Genomic DNA, 10,064 nt, shown 5'->3' with positions numbered 1-10,064 from the left:
CTCTGGAAGTACCCTGGGACCATTTGTGGGGCCAACAAGGGTGGACAACGTGTCTGTCATACAAATAGCTTAACCCCAATACTATCTCCCCAGCCCTGAATGGAAAGTTCTTTAAACTGTCCCTTCTACCTGCATCCTCTCTCACAGGTCCAGAAAAAAAGTTATGGAGCCCCAAACTCGTGAACTCTTTGTTCAAGGGACTGATTTTGAGGTTTCAGAGATGGTATTTCTGTTTTTTCCCCTCTCTGTCTCTAGAGAATGGTAAGGCTCATGGTCACGGTCCTCCTGTTGTTCATCGATTTGCTCGAGCGGGCCCAGTAACGTCTCCTTCGTGAGACTTGTTGTTACTGTGTTTGGCATATTGAATACATCACAGGTAGCTTGCCAGGCTCTGCCGTGCAGGTGAGATACTGTCAGTAGCTTGCCGGGCTCTTCGAGAGGGGTGGAGGAATCGAACTTGGGTCGACCACGTTGGCTGTGTGCAAGGCAAACGCCCTACCCACTGTGCTATCGCTCCAGCCCAGAAAGGCTCAATCTATCTCAAATGTTTAGACAATATACATCTTGATTTCTCTTTGCTTGGATGGGTTAACGTCATCTACCTGCAAATGCTTCTATTTGAAGTACTGAATTTATGAATAGAGCCAGTAAATTTCTAATAATATTTATACACACTATTGCTGTTATAAAACTTCGCCCTAGTGTTTTGAGAGCCAATTAATAAACTTTAATAATTTACATCTAAATTTACTCTTGATGCCCTGCTACTTTGGCAGGGTTTTCTTAATATTCAAGGTGAGGAGTTTTTAATGTCAATGAAAACACAATTTGAAGCAATATGAAAAATCAAAAACCCAAAGTTCTCAAGTAAATGCCTCCAGTTCTCAACAAGCCAAATCCCTTCCGTGAGACTACAGTGTGAGAGTAAAATTGTGCCATAATTATGATTTCTAAAACATTTACAAGCTTGTTTTATTGTATTTCCAAGTTATGATAAGTCATTGGAATTATCTAATCATGAGATCTCTAAGGGTTACAGGAAAACATTCTGTTGCATAAGTCAGACAGCCTCCAATCGGATGCTATTTTGATTCACTTTCATCCAAGCAGACCCTGTTGAGTTCATTTTTCTCTCAGTAACTTTTATCTCCTTTGCTGACTTCTATTAACTTCCCTTCAAAATTACCATGTGAATTTCTGAATTTGGGAGTTTATAAAGTTGGCTTCCTGGAGCATCTGTTGACATTTGATTTGTGATTTGCACATTGAGATCCTCAAGCCATCACAGATAAGACATCCATTCTGGTTTTCTCGGATTGGTCATTTGGTTTAAAGTGTCCTTAAAAAACTACAGAGAATCCAAAACAAATGAGCAAGCTGGAGAAAATGTTGGTTCCGCCTCAGGAGCAAAAGTTACCATTTTTTAAAAATTGCCTCTAGCTGGCTAGCTTTAAAATTATAACAGATGCAAGGAATCCAGCTGTATGTTTTACTTGCCTCTCTCTCCACTCTTGAAACTGAATATGTTCCACATGTGAATATATATATATTTTAATGGCAACACAAAGAAATATTATGCATTTGCATGGACAGCTGAAGGGCTAACAAAGTTGTTCAGATATTTAGAATGCTTAAATAACTGGTTTCTAGCACCCCTTTACCTCAACCGCTTAATTCCTCTGACTTGTGGGGCTCTCAAGACTGCTTCTAAATAGAGTAGCCTATTTAATTTATGATATAAACTAAGGTGAAGTTTATTCCTAAAATATATTTCCTGACTTTTCAGATAACAGCCCTAAAGGAAAGAGAAAAACAAAACAAAACAAAACAGTGTTTCAATAAAGGATGATCATCAAGTGACATCCAAAGAAATTGATAGGAAAGGCCATTTGTGATTCTCAGTTCATGTAGTTAACGTTAATTGGAAAAGGGTGGGAAAGAGAAAAGACTATTGAAAAAGGAAATCAAGGTTACCTTTTCAACCTAATCTTGCAACCAAATTATGCCAAGAACAGACTTCAAATGTTGACTAAAAACTGAAATTTTATCCCCAGTTCAGGGTATTATACTGAGGATTATATTTTGCAATAGAGGAGGAAATAAATGAAAGTCTTTTATTATACATTATAAACAACTCTTTAAAAGCATTGATTTCTGCACCTGATACCCACAAACCCCAAAGCTAATATTCCTACTGGAAACAGCCACAAATACTGGAGATTTTTTTCTTCATTTCAGGGTGTTGTGTGAGAGTGTGAGTGTGAGCATGTGTGTGTGCGTGAGTGCATGTGTGCGTGCGTGCATGCGTGTTTGTGTGCATGTGTGCGTGTGCCTGGTGGGTTGGATTTTTGTTTTGTTTTCTTTAAAGGAATACCATTCGAGGTGAAAAATCAGAACAAAAGCAGCAAAACCAAAGCCGTAATCTTGAGAATTAAACAGACTAGAAAACTGCTGGCTACTGGGAATGACCCTGATAACCTCTGGTCACCTGAGGTCTCCTCTCAGCTGTACAGATGAAAGAGAAGGAAAGGGCGAAGGCTGGGTCCCACCCTTGGGGAAACGACTCCCAAATAACACCAGTATCCAGTACTACCTCTTTCAGGAGAACAGCTGTATTTAGATTCAATATTTGTGAGCATCTTTTCCTGGTCTACATTAGAAGCCATAAAATCATATTTCACATTTTCCTTCCTATCACGAACAATTAATCATAAAAGACATATCATATCTTTTGAAACCACTAGAGGGAAAGCACAAAAGAAAAAAAGCTCATTCCACTGCACCTACTCTAACCACGTTGTGTTATTACCTCTTACAAGAAAAGCGTGCCCTTGCTATATACACTAGAATGTCTTCTCTTTTAGACTACAAGCGTTGGCTCTGTGTCCAATTATCTATCGCTTTGTAACAAACAACCTTCAAGCATGGTGGCTTAAAACCACAACACTCATCTTGCCATTCTACTTGGCAATGGTTGACATAACTTAATGGCTAGGAAAAGTGATCATCTGAAATTGTAGTCACTTCAATACCTGTCAGCTGTTTCCAACTGTTGCCTGGGATATTAGTTGAAGCTGCTTGCCATGACATTGCCATAGAATCTTTCTGTGTAACTGAGCTTTGCTGTGGTTTGGTACTTACAGGCAAACATCCTGAGACAAGCGCAGAAAGAATATTCCACTTAGAGGATAGAGTGAGTGTGCAGTGGTTAGGGTGCTTGCCGTGCATGTGGCAGACTTGAGTTTGATCCTTGGCATCACATACCCAAGCCCCCAAGCCTATCCAGAGTGATCCCTGAGCCAGAACCAGAGGTAAGCCCTGAACATAGTCACTGTGACCCAGAAAGAAACTAAAACAAAATAAAAGAATACTTCTAAAATATTTTATTTCATGCACATCCCCAGATGTCCCACGCAACACTGATGATAACCCGATCCCATCAAAACACAAGGGAGTCAAATTTCCCAGTGCACAGGGTACTGGGAAGCTTGGAAACAAAGTGTGAATTGAGCAGGTTGCCCTTTTGCTAATTCTTTTTGTCCTCTCTTTTTCCCAAACAGGCAATACAAATTGGAGTTTGGACTAGTTAGGAAGACATGTGATACTGCCCAAAGACACATCAACCCTCTTCCACGCCCCTTCACACCTGCCTTTTCTCCCACTCAGGTTCACACCTACCTATCCTCTAAGAATAAGAGCAAACGACAGTCAACCATAGTGATTAAGACTCTTCCCAAGCACCAGGGCTCAGGACCATGGATCTGTGTGTGGTATGGAAAACTAGCTTTCTGATACACTTCCCTGTCCATTGCAATGATGTTGGCTGCTCTTCTAGAGTTCTTTCTTCTGTCCTCTAGAGCTCTTTCTTCTCATATTGATGTTGGGCATATAATACTTCCTACCTACAAATTATCTCTGTCTATCCTTCCCAAGTTTTCCTAAAGAATATCAGACCTTGGGGCTGGAGCAATATCACAAGAGGGTATGGAGTTTGCCTTGCACGCGGCCAAGCTGGGTTCGATTCCCAGCATCCCATATGGTCTCCCGAGAACCACCAGGAGTAATTCCTGCATGCATGCATGAGCTAGGAGTCACCCCTGTGCATCGCTGAGTGTGACCCCAAAAGCAAAAGTTAATTAATTAATTAATTAATTTAAAAAATAAAAGAATATTAGACCTTAGGGACTGATAGTGCAGTGGGCAGGATGTTTGCCTTGCACATAACCAACCTAGATTTGATCTCCAGCATCCCATATGGTCCCCCAAGCACCACCAGGAGTAATTTCCGAGTGCAGTCAATAGTAACTCCTGAACATCACCAGGTATGGTTCAAAGACCAATAGAGGACCCGAGTTTTAAAATCCCATTTGAGAAACTGATTCCCCACTTGAGAGGTTCATCTTATTTTTGGTGTGCAAGGGTCGACTGCCCACCCTGTAGAAAGTGGCCTTTTGGAAACGTGTCTCCGTAAACGTGGCTCTGTTCCTCTAATCATTGTGGATGGATCACCAATTCCATCCAGGCCAACTGCTCCAAATTTCCTAAAGGTAGCAGAAATACCTTGACATAGAAGAAGACTTTGATTCACCCAAGTGTCCTGTCATTTTCATTTTGGCCCCTTAATCACTTTTTTTAAAATTTCTTTTTGGGTTACTCCTGGCTCTGCACTCAGGAATTACTCCTGGTGCTCAGGGAACCATATGGGATGGGGAGGGTCGGGGCTGGTGCTAGGAGGTTGTGCAGAGTATGTGGGAGGAAGAGTAGAGGTGAGTGGTCCTGAGACCAACCCTGTGTGTGTGGGGGGGGGGGGGAATCTGTTGAGGGAATCCTTTGGGCCTTTGTGGCCATGTGGCACAGAGAGGAACATCATGGATGCTGCAGCCGAGGAGAGAGATGGGAGTGGGGCTGAGGCTTCACAGGAGCTCTCTGTCCTCAGTGGGGCCCCTAAACTACAAGTGAATAACCTAGGTACCAAAAAAAGGGGGCACCCGGATTTGAACCGGGGACCTCTTGATCTGCAGTCAAATGCTCTACCCCTGAGCTATGCCCCCTGGCATGTTCATATGTCCTGATGAGCACCTTTCTCTGTGAGTCTCTGTCACTGGGTGAGTCAGGTCGTCCCCTTGCCCTCTCTCAGAAGCTGCCAGACCTGTCTTCTAGGAGTCTCCTTGATGCCCGGCCTCAGGGCGGTGGGGTCAGCAGAGGGCAGAGACACATCTCTGTGCCCTTCTCATGGCCTTTATGGTTTAGTCTAGAAGCTTCCCAGGGCTCAAAAATGACCCTAACTCCTACCTGCATCCTGGTTCTTTCACTGCCCCCCAGTGAGAACAGAAATGGACTCAAATCAGACAGAGTCCCCAAATTCCAAGGGCAGGGCCTGCGAAAGAAAGAAAGAAAGAAAGAAAGAAAGAAAGAAAGAAAGAAAGAAAGAAAGAAAGAAAGAAAGAAAGAATCAGACCTAATTATTCCTTTCTCAAAGTCCCATCAGGGGTAAAACAAGGTTCACCAAGACACATCAATCCTCTTTGATGCTCCACCACACCTGTCTTTTCTCCCAGTTGCCTCCTCCTGCAGATAAGCGACCTTCCTGTCTGTTTCTGAAACTCCAGATCATGCCCACCATCTCAGGCTTTGGGGACCACAGTTCCCAAAAATACCCACATGGTCTACTTTCCATCCATCAAGACATGCTTAAATTTAGTCTTCTCAGGAATATTATTCTCTCTAACAATGCACAGTCTTACATGGCTGTCATTTTATATACTGCTGGTTCCTTCTATCATACAATAGATTTTGTTTCCTTAGTGTGTATTTTGCAGGTTTCCTTCCATTCGATTGTCAACTTCACTGAAGTTTCTATGTTATTTCCTCCCACCAGGGCCTATAAAATAGCCAAGTGCGTTGTTGATATGCAATAAGTCTCCCGAGTTACCAGAATAGCAAAGTGTTTACGCTTCCTTTTCTCATTTCTGATCTTCAGGATCTCTAAGAAAAGATGACTTATTCACATCGTAAAGCCAATGTCAGTTAAGTATGTGGATCATAGTCAGTTATGTGGTCCCAGTGAAAGTCTCACTGCATCACACCTTTTGCTCTCTGTGCAACGAGATTATATTTTATGTCTTGGTTTTCCCTCACATAATCACAATTTTTCTGGGAACACAGTCCTCAGTCTAAAAGCTAGTGCGCTTGGCTAGTGCCTCAAAGCTCAACAGGTGGGGGTCAGAAGACATGAATTGAAATAAACTTGCCTCGGTGCGTTAGTTCCTACGCTCTTGCTCAAATATTTGTTCCAGGACAAGGGTGAGGTTATGGAACGGCCACAATGGTGGCAATGGCTCAACAGGTGTGCAAACAAGTGAGAACATCATAGTGCAAAACGTGTGACCCTTTCTTGGGGCATCACAATCCTGTGGAAAACGTTTGCTGTTATTCACTAGCAGCTGGTTACCTGAGCTTTAATTCAGAGTGGAAATCCAGGCTGTACACAGATTTCCGGCTTGTGGCATTTAGTCTTGTGAGGGAGAGGAATAGTTCAAACTCTGTGTTGCCCCAGAGAGTCTCACCATGGTCACAGCCTAATTACAGACCCTTTTTGATTCGGCTGGCTACAGAGACCACATGTCTTGGCTAGACGCCTTTTCAAAAGCCTTCAGTCTGGAAATGTGCATTGGTGTCACCCACACATAACGAGAGTTGAGATTTACTCTCCAGGCCATTCACGCCTTATTCGACTGCTTTTTCACAGAAATGGATTTAGAGGGCACAAGTCTGTACCTGCATCCACACTTATAAAAGGAAATCAAAGGTGGACTGAAAGCAGACAAGGAATCTATCAGATTCCTTTTCGGCATGAGGCCCACCTTTCCACACGGCCACTCCCTGCATTCCTCTCTGCCTGCACTGAGCAGACTTTTCAGCCCCAAAATTCTGCTCTTCACCTATTCTTTCAGACCCCTGGGATACGCTCATTTGCATGACTGAATTAGGTGAGGCTTCTGGTGTGCATTAGTGACAATTTTACAGTACCAAGGCTAACCTGGTGGGAAAGAGATTATTCTGCCAGGACTTAAAGGAAAATACACAACAACCTTTGTTCAGGTGCAAGCAGCTCAAATACCCGCCCATCTGCCCTCCACCTCCCAACTTAGGGAGGGCATCTCAGAAGAACAAGAGAAAAAAGACACAAAAATTGGAAGCCTGGAGCACAAAAGAAGAAACCAGGGGCGAAATCAAGAAGAGAGAAATATACCGTAAGCTTGTATCAGGACACAGCTTCAGACTTTCTAATAGAACTGAAGACAAAGGGGCAGAGAAGAGTGTGGTGTTATTCCTAGGTCAGAGGGCCTAGGTACTGCATCAACTGGTTGATGAGTGTCTTTCAATTCATGGAGATTTCATCTTAACTGTAAAATCAAGGAACTTGGTTCTGAAGAGGTAAAATGGGGTAAGACAGGAGTACCTGTGTTTGAATTCGGTATCGTTAAGTACTGTGTTTGTGCATGGACACAATACCGTAGGACAAATTGCTTCCTAACCTGTACGTTGGTTTGCCATGGGCAGCAAGAATGCAGAGGTGAAAGTGGTGATAGTTATTTGGCTACAATAAGAGAAAACATAGACATATTTGCCCCCAAATGGATTCTACACCAATATTTGTTTTACAACAAAATATTCATGAAAGATAATGTCTGGGGGCTAGAGCGACAGCACAGCGGGTAGGTCATTTGCCTTGGATGTGGCCAACCCAGATTCAATTCTCAGCGTCCCACATGGTCTCGCTGGGGCCTACAAATGTTAGGGCGTGGATCGAGATCTCCTTCTAATGACAAAGAGACTCCAAAGACTGCAAACAGCAAGCAGGGTTTATTGTAAGACTGGCTAGCCAGGGTCCAACTGCCTACACAGACACACAGGTCCGGCGGGTTGGGTAAAGACCCCAAGCTTTTCCAAAGGAGATCTTATATAGGCCTTCACCAACTGTTACAGCAGAGCCCGTGCATTTCATAGCCAATAGATTTGTAATAACAGATCCTTTCCTAACCAATCCAACTAAGGGTACATCACTTCTTAGCCTATAGTTTAAAGATCAGCATTTGCATCAGTACTTAGGAACGTCCTGGTTTTTAGGGCCGTCCTGGGTCTTGTGACATGGCTCTTGTGAGAGACATCTGGTTATCTGGCCTGACACCCCCTCCTCCCCACCTTCTAGTGACTTGCAACTCGGGGCACCTGTATCTGAATTCCTTGCTCAGGGGCAGAAAAACCAGTTATTTTGCAATTCAGTTTCCTGTTAAGCTAAGCTAAATAAATTCTGGTGGTCCATTTTAGAGGAGACTGGAGTTGGCTTACCTTGCTGCTAAGGTGTGGTGCTTGGTGCCTGATTTCCATCTAAGACTGTCTCCAGGAGATCTGCCCTGAGGAAGAGGGTGGGGCCTCAGTTGGCCGAAGCCTTCTACATAAGTTGAATTCCACGTCTCTTCTGGTAGGAGACATGGTTGGTTCTGAAGGAGAGATCCAGATTAGAAGCTGATGCTGGGTATTCCAGTGTTAAGAAGCCTTTCCTGCGAGCCAGAATCAGGTCAGAAAGTGACCAGGACAGGATGGAAAAGACAGAGTCCCAAACAGCAGTGAAGTCAGGAGACTGAGGCTGGCCTAAGAGAAATGAATCTTCCCTGGAGCTCACACCTCCTGGAACAAAGGAGCTGCAGGTTTCCCATCACCCAGTCTCGCTGGTATAAGAATTGGCGAGCTGGGAAGCTACAGGTGTGAGAGTTTGAGGACGCACAGCTGTGGAGAATGGCACCGGCCCTTAATTGGTAACATCTGCATCGATCAGGAAGCTCACTAGCCCCAGTGCTCAAGTATCTCCAGCATCTTCAGCAACCACGAACTTGATCTCCAACACAGAAGGCGATCAAAGTCTCTGTAGCAGAATGCACTGGGTCAGGGAGCAAAGGAATTCCCCATCACAAAGGCCCACGGACAGGGAGAGCAGAAGAAGAGGGCAAGGGAGGAGGCAAGTTCAGAAGAGGCTCTTAAGACATTTGCTCCTGCAAATGAGAACCGGCTACTCTCCCATAGGCACCAAAGGAGCGTCGCCTTTTATAACTGTTTCACACTTTGGAAGGTAAAGAGGACATGTAGATTCCAATTGCATCCCACGGGCATGCAGCAGAGCCCGCGGGCAGTATTGGTCTTTCGGGCTAAAGTGGAAGAGTGGGCGCAGATGGAGTTATTTGCTCTGCCAACCAGAAACAATAAGCAAAATGGCATCCAACAGGCAGTGGCATGCACTTGACCCCTCAACGAGGAATTCTTCATACGAGAGGAGAAACGCCTGGGTAGAGAGAGAAGTCTGAAGTTTATCAACAACAGTCCCCTGACACGAGGCGTGAAGGATTTGCTTCTTAATGAGATCAACTATTTCACAAGCACAGTTGGAAGAATCTAGCTGTTTAAGCTGGCAGTTTTAAAAATACAAACAATTAAAATGTTTGGCTAGAAAAGAATTGGAGAAACTTTATTTAGGATCAAAGCCAGCTTTGGTAGTTTGAAACAAACATAGCGTGTTTTCATTATGGAACTCAGGAAGTAACATAAAATATTTTCCACCAAATTTGCCTCCAGGTAATTGTAGTGGAATTCAGTCAGCAATTTCAGTGTAATTTGAAAAGAAATAGCAGGCAGTCCTTCTAGAAATTAAAGACACATCTCAAAAGATACATAAAATGCAGTAAACACAGCCCAGCTCTACAGGTAATCAATCCTGCAAGGTGCTGGGAGCAGAAAGCGTAGAGCAGTGAACAGTAACCTGTAAAGAAGGCAGCCAAGGGCCTAAGAGGGTGCACAGCGGGGAGGGGGTGGCTGAGATCAAACTACAACAATTGATCAGACAGGATTAAAAGCAGAGTAAGTGGAATCTTGATGGGGAACAGTTGGGAGAAACCAAGGAGTCTACGAACAGTGAGAGGAGGCTGCGACTGATCACCAAGCACACAGCACTGAGAGGACTAGACGAATTTTTAACAGCTTTGTCCGATCAGCTCACTTTTGTGTATCAC

General features: G+C 43.8%; 1 non-coding gene across 1 annotated transcript; it reads right to left on the bottom strand.

The window, feature by feature from the left end:
• Nucleotides 1-4,979: 4,979 nt before the first annotated feature.
• On the bottom strand, nucleotides 4,980-5,051 carry TRNAC-GCA (transfer RNA cysteine (anticodon GCA)). Its single transcript has one exon. It is a non-coding gene; the product is annotated as a tRNA-Cys (tRNA).
• Nucleotides 5,052-10,064: the final 5,013 nt, after the last annotated feature.

The sequence above is a fragment of the Sorex fumeus genome, unplaced genomic scaffold (assembly GCF_029834395.1).
Source record: "Sorex fumeus unplaced genomic scaffold, SorFum_2.1 ptg000006l, whole genome shotgun sequence".
Taxonomy (NCBI): Eukaryota; Metazoa; Chordata; class Mammalia; order Eulipotyphla; family Soricidae; genus Sorex; species Sorex fumeus.
Note: the sequence above shows the minus strand (reverse complement) of the source record. Positions and strands in the feature narration are given on the sequence as shown.